Here is a 17,255-nt window from a genome sequence, read left to right on the forward strand (position 1 = left end):
TCAAGCAGGCACTAGCCTTAGCTTCTAGCACCCACTCACAAGACGCTCGCCTAGGCTGTGTCTCATTGAAATCCAACATATGAGGCTAATAAGGGTGCTAGGGCACCTCATCTAAAGCGTCTCAGCGCTTCTTGACAACACTAGCATGCATGAATTTTTAAAATTCTACTTGAAATTTTTTTATATACAAGAACATGTTGAATATATATATATATTAACAAGAAAAAATAATTTGATCAACAGCTTGTAATAACTATAGAGCTTCTTCAAGTACAAGGCCACGACCCGAAGCCACCAGACAAATGCCAAATTCGTGTGCAGCATTATACTGCCAATACCATATGTAGCCTTACAAAAGGATTTGAACGCAATAATGCAAGACATTTTAGATATAGCATTGCTAGATGATTAAAATCCACCAGCACACAAAAAAAATATCAGTATCAGCATTATATTATAGAACTCAAATCCAATCAGATAGGCAAAGCTGTAAACCTTTTGGATTCATCCACATTTCTGCTGTTATTCTCCCATTGCTGTTTATACAAGGAAGATACTCAGCTACACTTGCACCCTTTTCTGCTACCTTCTCAAAGAACAAAGACACCTGTGATGATGAAAGACATGAGCCCGAGTAGAAATTTAAAATCAGAGAAAAATTAGTTTAATCCTCTACTCAAAGACCAAGGAATTTTTTTGGTTTTATAAAACATTACAGAATTGGTTGAGTATAGCCCACAAGGAGTAACAAAACAAAAATAAAAAGAAGGGTTAAAGATAAAACACAGAATTTTATTTAACAGCACAACACATTAATAGATTGCACAGTAGCACATGACAAAATCTTATTGACAAACCAGTCATTGCAGCAGCAGCTATCAATTATAAAGATTATACTCTCCAGCAATTGTGCAATAGCTCGGTTATCAACCTGCACACAAGCATAAGCTATTTAGACTACAGTGTCGTCCATCAGTATACTGGACAAATCTCTGATGCAACCACTGCACCCATACACCTTCCTCTAAGATTTCAGTATTTGTGGAAATCTGAACAGAAGATGTATGTACAGAGAAGCATGAAGATTTTTGCCTCTGTAAGCTGAATTCAAAAGAAAAATTCATGAAAAGCATGTGTACTATAAGGGGAAAAAACAAAGAAAGCCATTGCATCAAAACAATGCAAAGTTACATGGAAGAAGGGTGTTCATGCAGTTTCCAAAGCGAGAGATGCTAAGCACATTCCACTCGACTCATAGATGAACAGCTACAGGTTAAAGGAAAAAAGCTATGAACAGGCACATAATCTTAGACCTACTAAATATCAATTCCGCATAAAAAGGCTATAGCCACTAAGCAATGTTCTGAGGTAGAAAATCTAGAGAGATCAGAAGCCAAAACATTTTTTGCCTGATATAGCTTGCTCTCAAAAGTCAAACTTAGAACATTGGCAACTGCAAAGCTAGGATTTTGATTATTGCCCCCAAAGAATGGCGATTCAGCAACAGTTGTACACATAAGCCAACAATTTCTCTTCAAACCATCTCTAAAATAACACAAAAATGTTCAAAACATTTTTATAGGAGCGAGAAAATGTAGATTGAGTTATATATGATTAATGATGCTAAAATATTTGAAACAAAGAACCCACCTGTAATTCAATTTTGGGGGAGTCATCGGAGGATTTTAAGCCGTACATGCATGCATCATGAATTCAATGTTCAAATTGACCATAAAAGATCAACCATTTGCCACAAAATAAAGCCAGTAGAGTTCAAATCACTCCCCAAATAGAATAGAAAAGATGCTAGGGAAGGTTAATAACTGACAGTTCTTCAGACTACAAGCAACCAAATCTAATACCATATGCGTGGATATAATAACCGCAACTACCAAAATTATGCCAATAGATTGACAGACTATCATCAGAAAGAAACTTCAGATAACCTGACTCTTGAGATATGGCTGCAGAGTGACAACAAGCTGAGAGGGATCAGAAGCAGGTGCACAAAGTGTCGGATTAACAACACGAAATGCAAGCACATAAGGAAGCGTGCAGAGCTCCACTTCGTTGCTATTCATTTCTTCTACCTGCCAAACACAAATAACTTAGCATGTCCTTTGCAACTAAACAAGCAATCACATGCATCCAAAAAAAATATAGAAATACCTGCAGCATTCTTTCCAATAGCACTTGCGCATCAGCTCGCAGCGCTTGGGCACAAATGCAAGTGCCGCATGATTGATCCCAACAGCTTTAGCTGATTGAGGGAAAAAGTCAAGTGCTAGATTGCGCTTGATGACTTTGACAAGAAGCTGATCACTTGGCATCCTTCTTAACATCTCAACAATTTACTCAGTCTTCTTAGCCACCTCCAAAGGCACAGAACCGCCATCTCCAAAAAATTGTGTTCGCGATCCAGAAGGTTCCTCAAACCAAAACTCATAAAATGTTCCGCAGACATGATCCTGTACAAAAGAAAAGCATGTATCAGGGAAATAACATAGGGGAAACAAGCATTTTAATCTAAATGCGTTCTATAAAAGAAAGTAGAAAATATTCAGACTACTGTAATTTGCTCAGAACCAGATTCCTTAAAAAGAAACGAACAGCACAATATTCAAGAGTTTTTATTCGGGGGAGTATAGGTGGAAGGGAAATTGTGAGTCAATAAAGCCAGTTACACTTCAAAAGAACAAATAATATGGTCTAACCAAATTGTACATGACATAATCACAAATGGCAAAATGGAAAAGATAAACTGGTGGACAATTATTATCAGTAGCATAAGAGCCTGAAATGAATTGTGAACTCACTCCGTTTAAACTACCTGAATACTGGATTCATCATCACTGACACGGGGTATGATCTCAATACAAGCAATTGTAAATTCAGTGAAGTTAGGATTTGAAATGCACATCTCTCTGATGATTTTGATAGCTCGTTTTCTTACACTCACTCCAGTGTCTTTTTTATCCTTTCAGCTGTTATGTGTGTGGACACAAATGGCCGGTGGCAGCCATGGTTGACATGGTTATAGTCAAATGGTGGGTGCCTAACTTGCCCACCATTGTTGAACAATTATCTCCCTCCTCAGCTATAAATAGAAGGTGCATTGATAGCTGAGATAGACCACAAAATAAAGAGAAACACAGAGAGAGAGCTAAGGGTGAGAGTTGAGTTGAGTAGAGAAGTTTTCTCCTCCTCCTTGTTTTGTTGTTTGTATTGCTTTTAAGCTTGATTAATACAAACCAGTAGCTCCGTGGAGTAGGCAAGTTGCTGAACCACATAAATTTGTGTGTGTTTGAATATTTGGATCTCCTAACAACTGGTATCAGAGCTTGTTCTTGAAAGTTCTTGAAAAAGAGGGTGTTTGATCCAAACTCAAAAATCAAAGTTCTCAAAACGTGTTTTTGAACATACCACTGTGAAAATGACGACGAGAGGAATCCACCGGTGAAAACCCGGTGAAAATCCGACGTCCTGTATGCCCGCCCGCGCCACCACTAGTACTGTCCACGCGCACAGACGTTCCTCACGCGTCTTCCTCGTCGTTTCCTACAACTCGACACCACCACGTCATCAGCCACGTCAGCCGTTCGGCACAGTCAGCAGTCACGCAACCTGCCACATCAGCAGTCTGACCGGTCAACTAGTCACGTCATCCACCACGTCATCACACACGTCATCAATGCCACGGCAGTCGAAAACCTTCGTGGATCTGCCACGTCAGCTTGGGTGGACCCCAATTTGCCTACGTGTCTGCCACGTCATCTAAAACCACGTCAGCATAACTGGGTTTTGATCTGGTGTGGCGCAGCGACTATTCCTCCTGCCACGTGGCTTCATCTGCAGCGTCCAGTTATCCTAAAGTTTGATTGTTTAAATCGGAGCCATCTGAAGTCCGATTTGGGTGATCTCAGTGTCGTTTCCAGCATTTTTGGCCATTCTGGACACATCTGTAAGGTCAGATTTTTGAGATTCAAATCCGAGAAAGAGAAAAAATGGCTGATGAAATAAAGGCTGCAAGAATTGAAAAATTTGATGGAACTGATTTTGGATATTGGAAAATGCAAATTGAAGATTATCTATATGGGAAGAAACTTCATCTTCCTCTGTTGGGGAGCAAGCCAGAAAACATGTCAGAAGAAGATTGGCAAATACTTGATAGACAAGTCTTGGGCATTATCTGGCTATCATTGTCAAGAAGAGTTGCTCATAATGTTACAAAAGAGAGATCCACAACAAGATTGATGGAAGCCTTGTTTGGGATGTATGAGAAGCCGTCAGCAAATAACAAAGTGCACTTGATGAAGAAGCTGTTCAACCTGAAGATGACAGAAAGCACCTCTGTTACACAGCATTTTAATAATTTCAACACCATCACAAATCAATTGTCATCTGTTGAAATTGAGTTTGATGATGAGATTCGAGCACTTATTTTGCTAGCTTCACTTCCAAGCAGTTGGGAAGGTATGAGAACAACAGTTGGGAAGGTATGAGAACAACAGTTGGGAAGGAAAGACTCGGGTGAAAGCTCAAGTTCAGGTTCAGCTTTCAACATCAACACTCGAGGAAGGAGACAAGACATAGGCTTATCCAGAGGCAGATCAAAATTCAGGTACAGAAGTAAAAGCAAGTTTGGACCCAGGAAGCAGGTTGAATGTTGGAATTGTGGCAAACCTGGTCATTTCATGAGGAGTTGCACAAAACCAAAGAAACCTGAAGCTGATTCTGCAAATGCCACTACAAACGAGGTACAAGATGCTTTGATTCTTGCTGTACATAGTCCTATTGATGATTGGGTTCTTGATTCTGGAGCTTCATTTCACTGTACTCCACACCAAGAAATGATGCAAAACTATACTGCTGGAAATTATGGGGTAGTCTATCTGGCCGATAGACAACCATTGGATATTGTGGGTATAAGAGATGTGCAAATCAAGACAATGAATGGATCTATATGGAACTTGCAAAATGTAAGGCATGTTCCTGAACTAAAGAAGAAGTTGATCTCAGTCGGACAACTTGATGATAGTGGCCATTCAATCCTTTTCTCTGGAGGAATGTGGAAGGTATCAAAAGGAGCAATGGTTTTGGCTCGTGGAAAGAAAACTGGCACCCTGTATATGACCACAAGATCAACAGATATAATTGCCTCTACTGAAGTAGAAAATCAGGCGCAACTATGGCATTGTAGACTCGGCCATATGAGTCAAAAGGGGATAAAGATACTTCAGTCAAAGGGAAAGCTGCCAGAGTTACAAAATGTTGATCTAGACATTTGTGAAAGCTGTGTTCTCGGAAAACAGAAGAAGCTCAGTTTCTTAAAGGTTGCCAGGACCTTAAGACTAAGAAAGCTAGAACTGGTGCACACAGATTTATGGGGACCAGCTCTAGTAGCATCTCTTGGCGGTTCTCGGTACTATGTCACTTTTATTGATGACTTTAGCAGAAAGGTATGGGTCTACTTTCTGAAAAATAAATCTAGCAGGAAGGTATGGGTCTACTTTCTGAAAAATAAATCTGATGTGTTTGACACATTCAAGAAATGGAAGGCTATGGTTGAGACTGAATCAGGTTTGAAGTTGAAATGCTTACGATCTGATAATGGAGGAGAATACAATGATGGAGGTTTCAAGGAGTATTGCGCTGTCAACGGTATCAGAATGGAAAAGACAGTTCCAGGCACACCACAACAGAATGACATTACTGAACGGATGAACAGGACCATCAATGAACGAGCTAGAAGCATGAGGTTGCATTCTAGGTTACCTCAAACATTCTGGGCTGATGCAGTTCATACTGCAGTTTACTTGATCAACCATGGACCATCAGTTCCTTTGGAGTTCAGACTGCCCGAGAAAGTTTGGAGAGGAAAAGAAGTACAGCTTTCTCACCTAAAGGTCTTTGGGTGTGTTTCCTATGTGCATGTAGACTCTAATGCTCGTAACAAGCTGGATGCCAAATCAAAGAAATGTTTCTTTATTGGCTATGGAGATGAAGAATTTGGATTTCGGTTTTGGGATGAACAGAACAGGAAGATTATCAGAAGCAGGAACATAATCTTCAACGAGAAAGTTTTGTACAAAGACAAATCAAGTACAGAACTAGAGATAACTGATTCAGATAAGAGTCCACAAAAATCTGAATTCATACAATTAGAAGGGCTTCTTGATGTTACTGATTGTGCATCAAAAGTGTCATTAAGTCTCTTATTTTACATATGTATTTATTGTTTTTATTTGGTTGTTTTTATAATAATTGATGTGTTTTTTAGTAATGAAGTTTGTTTTAATGTTTCGATAGGTTTTTGGAGCTTAAATGAATTAATTCAGAAAATTCAACGTCGGAATTCAGAACAAAGAATTGAAGAGACATTTAGTTGAAGATTGAAGCAAATCTTGGTTCAAATAAGTGCTCCAAATTTGTCCCAAAAATCAATTCTATTCCAATTCTAGAAAAGAATATCATATGATTTATTTCAAGCCCAAACTTGCCTTATGTTGTGTGCAAAATTCAACCATTAAACACTCAAGGTTTTAATCTCAATCTTATCCCAAATAATAAGTACATTTGTATACTTATTTGATGCTCAAATTCAGTCCAAATTCAGCCCCAAATCAACCCTAAATCAACCCCAAATCAACCTTCAAATCAACCCAAACACAATCCATGATCTTACATGTCCACACAACAAATAACAATTGATTTATTTTGGGTAATTCATTGATCCAAGAAGGCAAGCACATGGATGGAAAGCTGGAGGGGATATTTTAACATTATTTTGGGTCAAAAAGAAGAAGGAGACACCTCATAAATGAGGAAGAAAAACGTGCACCAAAGTAGTTGTAAAGCTGTCTTGATTTGATTTTTTAGAACACCTTTCGGTGTTTTGCCCATAACTTTTGACTCAGGTGTCCAAATGAGATGTTCTTTAATGATATGGAAAGGTGACAGAATTGCCTATAAATATGTCTCTAATAGACTTCTCCAAAAAAAGCTTCTAAGAGGGTCTAATTGCTATCCAACGTTAGAGTCAGATTTGTGTCCGAATTTTTTCTGAAATTGTATTGTGTTCTTCTTTATAGATTTCGGTTCTTTAGTTTGTAAAATTTATTATTTCAGTTGGATTCAAGTTCTTTCATGTTTATTGAAGTGTTCTTATATATAATCATGGTTGGCTAAACTCTTTCTTGGATCCAAATCAAGGATAATGGTGATTGAGGTGAGTTCTTTAGGATATGAATGTATCTTAATGTTTATCTTCTTATTTTCTTCATGAATGATTTATTATTGTAAAGAAATTTTAGAAATCATTTAGGTAATGTTATAATCTTGAATTTTTATACACAAACTTTAGTTTTGGTATAGAGATTGCTTGATTCAATGTCTTACTTAATATGAAAGTACTTGTTCATTCTTAAGCAATAATCAATCTTCATCTTTCTAATCTTCATTGTAATATCTTCCAATCTAATATCACCATCGTTGATATTAGGTTGAGTTATCTTATATATGTTGAAGAAATCACCAATACATCACCATTAAAATTGATTTGGACCAAGACTTACTTTTTCTTGTAATTTAAAATCTATTTACATTTTTTTTTTTATCTTTAAAAACAAATCCATCAATTATTTCCAACCAAGTTATTGGTAATTTAATTTCTCTTGAGTTTTTTTTGTTACTTAGCTTAATTTCCAGATCTAGCTCTCTGTGGATATGACCTCGATCTTACCGAGTTAATTGTTACATCGCACACTCGTGCACTTGCGAGTTAAAACAAGCCGATCATAAAAAGCGGTCAAGAAATTTTGGCGCCGTTGCCGGGGAGCTAGCAAGCAAAGGTAACAAATTTAGATTTGATTATTGGAAAACTAAAAAAAATCATATAAAAAAAATTAAATTGGCTGGTTTTACCGCCTCAAAAAAAAAATTGACCTTAACATTTCGGATATTGGACTGTGGACTGGACTATTAATTGTTGGATTTTGGTTGGTTCAACCATTTTTATTTTATTGTCTATTCTTATTAGTTTCTAATATTTTTCTTGTTTATTTCATTTTATTTTATTTTGTTGTTTTGTTTTTATTTATTGTCTAAAGTGTTTGGCCGGTATCACCGCCTTTATTTTTTTATTCATGCTTGTTATAATTATCTTTTAATGTTTATTGTTGTTATTTTTCTTATATTTATTGTCTAAAGTGCTTGGTCGGTATTACCGCCTCTTGTTTATTTCCTTTTTATTTTGTTATTTTGTTATGATTATTTTTCTTATATTTATTGTTTGAAGTGCTTGGCCGGTATTACCACCTTTTGTTTATTCATGCTTGTTATAATTATTTTTTAATATTTATTGTTGTTATTTTTCTTATATTTATTGTCTAAAGTGCTTGGCCGGTATCACCGCCTTTTTATTCAAGCTTCTTATAATTATCTTTTAATGTTTATTGTTGTTAATAGTGCTTATTAGTTGGAGAGTGAATTTCTTAATTTGTTGTATTTTTATTTTTGAGCTATTACTTTTATTTGCATTTTTTTTTCTTTCCTTTCCTTTCATTTTCATATAATTGTTATATTATTATTATTTTTATTATTATTATTTTATCATGGCTAATGTTGAAGATGTAGAGGGTGAAGGGAGTGTTCAAGGTAATGAACCTCCACAATTCAATGATCAACCTAATTTTCGAACTCTTAGAGAGTATCTTCACCCGGCTAGACAAAGTACACCTTCGTGTATTATCTTACCTCTTAACCAGCAAGCTTTCAATTTGAAACCGGGCATGATTCAACTTCTTCCCACATTTCATGGTATGGATTCTGAAAATCCATACATACACATTAAAGACTTTGAAGAGGTATGTAATACTTTTATTGATAGAACATGCACAAAGGAAACCATTCGGCTTAAATTGTTCCCATTCTCTCTAAAGGATAAAGCCAAGCTTTGGCTAAACTCCTTGCGTCCTAGGTCTATTGGTACATGGAGAGAAATGCAAGCTGAATTTTTGAAAAAATACTTCCCCACTCATAGGACAACAACTTTACAACGTCAAATGATGAATTTTTCTTGTAGTCCAAATGAGTCATTTCACCAAGCTCGGGAAAAGTTCAAAGACTTGTTAAATGCATGCCCTCATCATGGTTTTGAGATGTGGAGGTTAGTGAGTTTCTTTTATGACTCTCTTACCGCAGATTTTAAAAAGCTAGTGTCAACCATGTGTAATGGTGAGTTTTATGATAAAGAACCAAGTGAGGCCTTTGATTTTTTTAATCAATTGGCTGAAAACACAAAGCAATGGGAGACTTCTCTCCCAGTTCATGTCGAGTCTAGAAACACCATTTCTCATTCAAGTGGGAAGTTTCAATTGAAAGAGACTGATGACCTCAATGCTAGATTAGCCTCATTGGCTAGGAAAGTAGAGTCTCTTGAGATTAAAAAAGTGCATGTCATAAGTGAACAATAAGAGGAAAGTTGTGTTGTTTGTGAGAGCAAAGGGCATAGGACAACTGAGTGTCCTACCATTCCAGCCTTCAAGGAAGTGCTATATGGCCAAACTTCTGATTCAAGTAATGTTAGAAAGCCATTTCCAAACCAAGTAGGCAATCCCTACTCTGAAACCTATAATCCTGGATGGAGGAACCACCCAAATTTTGGATGGAGAAATGAGGGCTCTTCAGTACCTCAAACATTTCAACCTCCACCCCAACCATTTCATGCTCCCACACATAACACATACCAACCACCTCATAAGACATCCTTAGAGGATACTCTTCAACAATTCATGCAAACGCAAGGAGGAATCAACAACCAAGTTTATAAATTCCAAGACCAGACCAATAGGACCTTAGATGACATTCGAAGTCAACTAACTAAGTTGACTCAATCACTAAGCATTCAAGAGAAGGGAAAAATCCCAGCTCAACCAATGCCCAATCCTAGAGGTCAGGTACACATGAGTGAATCATCACCTAGTGAACCTTCAAACCATGAAGAAGTCCAAGCCATCACTACCCTTAGAAGTGGAAAGATTGTTGACAAAGGTATACGTTTTAGGATTCCTAAAGGTATTGTAGAGGAGAAATCTAGGGAAAGTGAAGAGGGAATCAAAACACAAGTGACAAATGAGAGTTTGAGTGACAAAGAAGGTGAGATAAATGAGAAAGAGATGAGTGAGAAAAGAGATGATTCAAGAAAAATTGGAGTCAAAATGAGTGATTTAGAATTTGTTCCTAGAGCACAATTTCCACAAAGGTTAGGGAAACCTAAACAAGATCTTATGAACTCAGAAATCTATGAATTGTTTAAACAAGTGAAAGTCAATATTCCACTCCTTGATGCAATTAAACAAGTTCCATCTTATACAAAGTTTCTTAAGGATTTATGCACAATCAAAAGGAGATTGAATGTGAAAGAAAGAGCTTTTCTGATTGAACATGCTAGTGCCATCATCCAGTTTAAGACCCCTCCCAAATACAAAGATCCTGGTTGTCCTACCATTTCATGCATTATTGGAAGTCATAAGATAGATCAAGCTTTGTTGGATTTAGGAGCGAGTGTGAATTTAATACCCTACACTGTTTACGAACAATTAGGTTTAGGAGAAATCAAGCCTACTCGAATCACCCTTCAATTAGCTGATAGGTCAATCAAGATTCCCAGATCTTCAAGGACTATAAAGCCTCCACAACGGTTCACACTTTTACTAAATTATATCTTGCTGACAGATGGTGGTGAATCATTAACTTATGAAGAATCCTTACAAGATGGAAACTCAAGCAAGTGGGAGTTAGCCATGAAGGACGAGATGGAGTCATTGTTGAAGAACAAGACTTGGGAGTTAACCAAACTGCCTGAAGGAAAGAAGCCCTTGCAAAACAAGTGGGTTTACAAAGTAAAGACTGAGCATGATGGAAGCAAATGGTTCAAAGCAAGACTTGTTGTAAAAGGGTTTCAGCAAAAGAAAGGGATTGACTATTCTGAGATATTCTCTCCAGTTGTGAAGCTTACAACAATCAGAGTTGTTCTGGGGATAGTAGCTGCAGAAAATTTACATCTTGAACAATTAGATGTAAAAACAGCATTTCTTCATGGTGAATTGGAGGAAGACATTTACATGCAACAACCAGAGGGGTTTGCAATACCAGGAAAGGAGAGTCAAGTTTGCAAACTAAAGAAGAGCCTATATGGTTTGAAGCAAGCTCCAAGACAGTCGTACAAGAAGTTTGATAACTTCATGTGTAGTACGGGATACACAAAATGTCAGGCTGATCATTGTTGCTATGTCAAACATTTTGACAACTCCTATATCATTCTACTGCTATATGTGGATGATATGTTAATTTCAGGATCCAACATGGAAGAGATTAACAAGCTAAAGGAACAGTTGTCAAAACAGTTTGAAATGAAGGATCTGGGAGCTGCTAAACAAATACTTGGCATGAGAATCATTAGAGACAAAGACAAAGGTATACTAAAGCTTTCAAAGGCAGAGTATGTCAAGAAGGTTCTCAGCAGGTTTAGTATGGATAATTCTAAGCCAGTATGTACACCTCTAGGGAATCATTTCAAGCTCAGTAGAGACCAGTCACCAAAAACTGAGGTAGAACGTGGATACATGGACCAGATTCCATACACCTCAGCTATCGGCTCTTTGATGTATGCCATGGTCTGTACTAGACCAGATATTGCCCATGCAGTGGGAGTTGTAAGCCGATATATGAGCAATCCTGGAAAGCAGCATTGGGAGGCAGTGAAATGGATCATGAGGTACTTAAAAGGCTCATCGGAGACATGTCTTATTTTCACAGCTGGCGGTTTGAAACTTGAAGGCTTTGTAGATGCTGATCTAGCAGGAGATGTTGATAGCAGAAAGAGTACTACATGTTATATATACACTCTAGGAGGCACTACTGTTTCTTGGAGTTCTACCTTGCAAAAGATAGTTGCTCTTTCAACGATAGAAGCTGAATATGTTGCAGTTTTAGAATCTGCAAAAGAGATAGTATGGCTACAAAGTTTCCTGCAAGAATTGGGCAAGATGCATGGAAAAGGTACTTTGTATAGTGATAGTCAGAGTGCAATCTTCCTTGCCAAGAATCCAGCATTTCACTCCAGAACAAAGCACATACAGATCAAATATCACTTCATCCGGCAATTGCTCGACGATGAACAACTGTTACTTGAAAAGATCTGTGGAAGCAAGAATCCAGCCGACTTGTTAACCAAAAGAGTTACTCTCGATAAACTGAAGCTGTGTAAAGCTTCAGTTGGTCTTAAAGATTAAAAGACAGACCTAACACCATTTGTGTCCAAGTGGGAGATTGTTATGTGTGTGGACACAAATGGCCGGTGGCAGCTATGGTTGGTGGCAGCCATGGTTGACATGGTTATAGTCAAATGGTGGGTGCCTAACTTGCCCACCATTGTTGAACAATTATCTCCCTCCTCAGCTATAAATAGAAGGTGCATTGATAGCTGAGATAGACCACAAAATAAAGAGAAACACAGAGAGAGAGCTAAGGGTGAGAGTTGAGTTGAGTAGAGAAGTTTTCTCCTCCTCCTTGTTTTGTTGTTTGTATTGCTTTTGAACTTGATTAATACAAACCAGTAGCTTCGTGGAGTAGGCAAGTTGCTGAACCACGTAAATTTGTATGTGTTTGAATGTTTGGATCTCCTAACATCAGCAACCTTCTCAAAATACTGCAACACCACCAAAATTTTGGATAGGGAGAGGGAAGAAGCAGATGTAATAAAAAAAGAAAAGAAGAAGCAAGAATTACCATAGTTCAATTTGGCATACTTGAAGACCAACATCAGGGTGTGAAGCGATATGCCTACCAACAAGTTACAATGCTGCTTCTCTCACGGATATTGCAGAATCACAAAATCTTCCTTCAACAGCCAACCGTACACGTTTGTCACGTAATACTTCAGGATCAGCTTCTACAATAATACTAACCTGATCCCTCACCAAATAAAAAAAAAAGGCCACTTGATTACATCAACACAATCACAAAGTGTTTACTTTACATCAAAGGCTCAGCAGATCAATATATGAATCGTTCTACTTACTGCTCGTAATGCCTTGGCCCTAATTACAGGAGAATTCTCCCTCAAACTTGCCTAAAAACAAGAACTATATAAGCATCAAGATGTGTTCTGCAGATGCAGGAAAAAACAGAGAGTGAAATGCTATACTGACCAAAAGCATATGAATAATCTTATCGAACCCTCTACAAAAAGAACTATTTTGTACCAGTGCTAAAGCAATCTTCTTGACTGAATGCCTCATCAACAATGAAAATGCAGTCCAGAATCACGCACAATAAGATTTGATTTCAGTCTAGTGAGATGGTACAAGATCTTCTGTTGAGATTTTGGGTCATCCTCGTACCACAAACACAGATAAAACCTGCACAGGCATGTTCTCCAATAAAAAAATGTAAACATTTAAATGGAGGAAAGAGCACTATTGAGTACAAACCAGCGAACAAAGAGATGTGCATCATCAGCAGATACAGCATCTTGGAGGTAATTCAAAAGCATCTGTTGAACAGTTTCAGCTTTTGTTACTGTATCTGAAGCATCCAATTTCTTCCTTGATGGAGTATTATCCTTTTTCTCCTCATCCTTGCAATGTGAATCGCAGTATGATCGCAACACAAGAAGTTGATTCTTGCAGAGGCAAATCATACAGTGCCAGCTTCGATTAGGAGCTTCTTGTTCCCTCATTCTCATGCATTCAGCATGAAACAATCTGCGACAACCTGGACACATAAACAATCTTTTCTCTACTCTCCCATCTAAGCAAACACAACATGCTACTTTAGGGTAACTTTGATCAACATCCTCCCCACTACTCAATTCTCCAAAATTTGTTCCTATTACAGATAAACACATCTTGCTTTAACCTTGCTGCAATGGTACCCGGAAAATCAATGGCCATGGAACGGGCAGAAATGTCCTTGGATTTCAGCCCAGCATTCTGAAGTAGTAACACACACACAACCTGAAATAAAAGTCCCTTGGCATGAAGACACATGATGTTTTAACGAGGAAGGAAAATATGATTCATTACTACCTCACCTCCAGAAGGGGAGATGAAGCAGGGTATTCTGGTAAATTGAGAGTTGTTAGTAGATCTGTAACAAGATTCTCCATCATCACTCTCAGTTCAGATGCGTCCTGATTCTTGACAGTTGTGAAACGCTGGAGAACTCTGGTCCAGAAAAGACAGCAGGTCTCTGTACCTCCTTCATGGGATTTGATTGGATGACTAGCATCCAAAGAGATTTCTAAGATGGAATTACCACTCGATGCTTGCCTGAAAGCATCAGGAAGGTTTGCACTGCTCTGAACCAACTGAATCAGCAAAGCAGTGATCATCTGAATCCGCCTTTGCTCTTCATCAGGCAGGTGATAGGCTCTTAGTGCTCGCTTTGACAATGGTAACTTCCAGAGTAGCAACTATTTCGTCTATGATGCCTGGACGATGCTGTGCATGTCAATAGAATATCTGTACCACAATTAACAAAAATACAGGAAGAGATCTCAAAACCATATGATCCATATGCATTCAAGAATGCATGCACATACAAATGGTTGAATGAAAGTCATGGTTGCTGCCGTTTTTCCTAACAAACCAAGACCATGAGAGATGTTCTACCAACAAAAATAATTAAGCATGTGGAGCAATTACCAGAAGAATATGCACATAACATGCCAATCTTCTATATTATCTCAACAGTTCAAATGTGGTTCAAACTTTTTGAGACTGCCATATTCATAACAAACAAGAAAACGAGTTTAACAAGAATTATAACTTTAAACATACATTAGAGTTGAATGATCATGATCAAAACCAATTTATTTCTATTATTAAAAGGGAGGTTCCTGCAATGTTCAAGTTATTGCATTTTGCAAGACAAAACAAAGTAGCAGAAACATGAACCTAGGCCCTTTAGCCAAATAACAATTTTCAAGCGAAATAATTGAATGATCAGAGGTAGAATATCATACATGAAACTACAGTAATCCTTGTATATCTGCTACTGGCAATTAATTATTGTTGGACTTTATGCTAGTTTTGTTGTTTCATCTCTTTTTGCCGAGTTTCCTAGCCATATTTACACAACGACTTTGCAAATCCAAAGCTTAGTTTTGCCTCATCCTTACACTTATTTTCTCTCTATTTTCCTTGTTGTTTGCTTGTTCTCTCTCTTTTCCTCTATTTCTTTTTTCTCTTCACTCTCTCCTTTTCTTTTCTTTCTCTATATTCATTCCACTGTTTTCTGTTCTTTGTTGCTCTCTTTACTTCGGGTTGGGTGGTTTTGATGTGTCAAGATCAAGATCATTGAGCATTGTGCATGCATCTGAGCGCTTGATCCTATCCAGGCCCCGTCTTATCCTATGCTACAAAGGTGGCTATAAGAGCAAAACTTTGATCTTTGTTTTACATGTTTTTAGTGTCAGCTTTGATAGCGGTTTTGGCTGATATGAGCACTATATTTAAGGATTAAGGAAAAAAAGGAGCTGTAAGTGAGGTACGAGATCAGGGGCAATGAGAAGCGTGTTTTCTTGCTTTGGATGGTGGGTGGACCATGGGAAAGAATTGGCCAAATATACTCTCTTATGCTGGCTATAAAACCAAAGTTTCAAGGTTGAAGAAGAAAACAAGCAACACGTCGTTCTTCCTTTTGTTAATTAGGGTTTGTAATTTTAAATTAAACAACTTCGATTTGGACCATTTAAAGCAGACGACAACATTCATGTATTGGGGCAGACATAGGATTGTTTAATTGAAACAACGTCGTTACGTGAAGTCCAACCCAAACATGGAACTCTAGGACATGGCACTTTTTAAATTTTAGTCAATGGTTTTTGAAAATCTTCAATTTAGTTCTAAATTTAGCTTTATTTTTAAAAATTCTTTCAATTTCATCCTTAATCATTTTTAATTTGGTTCTTGTATTTTGATACGCTTCACTACATGGTCTGTAGTTTCTCAATTTATATAATTTATATCAAATTGACTTTTTTAAAAAAAATTCTCTTCAATTAGGTCCCTGATTGAAATCAAATGTACCTTCTATTTTCAATGCCTTGTCATTTTAGTCTTTGGACCTTTAATCTTTTTTTTTTAAATCAAATTGAGTTTAAATCTCAATTTTTTATTTAATTAAACCTCTAATTGAATTAACATGATCTTAAAAACTTTTCCATCATTTTCATTTTAGTATTTAGCTTGCAAATTTGGTTTGTTTGAACCCTTTTCTTTATTTTTTCTTTAATTAAACTTTTAATTACAAGCCCACATTATTTTCTAACCAAAAACCTTACTTCATTGTAACCAAAAACCTTTTCCTTGAATTAAATTAAACTTTGAATTAAATTCTTACTTCATTGTAACCAAAAACCTTTTCCTTGAAAATATTTCTTTGAAAATAATTATTTTAAAAATGACAATTTTTTTTGAAAATTTAAGGGGTTAAAATTATGTTATAACAATTTTTATCCACCAACTCATTCTCAGGGCACATATGAATTGGTTTGCAAAAAACATTGACTCTCCAAGGACTAAATGGAAGGAGAGATAATTATAGGAGAGAGAAACATCATCCCAAACTATATCATCTCAACAATAACTGTTAGGAGGTTGATGAAGAAGGAATGTGAAACCTATCTTGGTTATGTATTAAAGTCAAAGAAGAAAGAAAATCAATTGGCAAATCTCCCTGTCGTAAGAGAATTTCCAAATGTATTTCCATATGAGTTACTAAGGGTATTATCAGAGAGGGAGGTGAAAGTCTTTATTAATGTACTACCTAGTATATCCCTGATAGCCTACTCTCCATATAGAATTGTATTGGCTAGATTAGTTGAGTTGAAGGGTCAGAGATTTATATGTCAAAGTAATTTACCCTGTGGAGTCACTGGTGCTATTTTTGAAGAAAAAAGATGGAACCCTTGGGCTCTGCATAGATTATAGACAGTTGAATAGGGTAACAATGAAAAATAAATATCCACTTCTATGGATAGCTGATATGTTTGATTAAATCAAGAGAGTTAGGGTGTAAAAATCTTAAAATTATATTATCAAAGTAATAGTTATTACATCAGCATCACCTTTTAAAATCGGAAACATTCAAGATTTTTTATATATAAATCTAATTTCTTACAGAAAAGAAAATTCACCAGAGTTTTATTTTTTATATCAAATTAAGTTTAAACATTTGATTTTTTTTTT

At 36.8% G+C, this 17,255-nt stretch overlaps 1 pseudogene; it reads right to left on the minus strand.

The window, feature by feature from the left end:
* Window positions 1-495: 495 nt before the first annotated feature.
* Window positions 496-14,626, minus strand: LOC105119228 (nipped-B-like protein; annotated as a pseudogene).
* Window positions 14,627-17,255: the final 2,629 nt, after the last annotated feature.

Source organism: Populus euphratica, unplaced genomic scaffold, assembly GCF_000495115.2.
Source record: "Populus euphratica unplaced genomic scaffold, PopEup_1.0 scaffold2669.1, whole genome shotgun sequence".
Lineage (NCBI taxonomy): Eukaryota > Viridiplantae > Streptophyta > Magnoliopsida > Malpighiales > Salicaceae > Populus > Populus euphratica.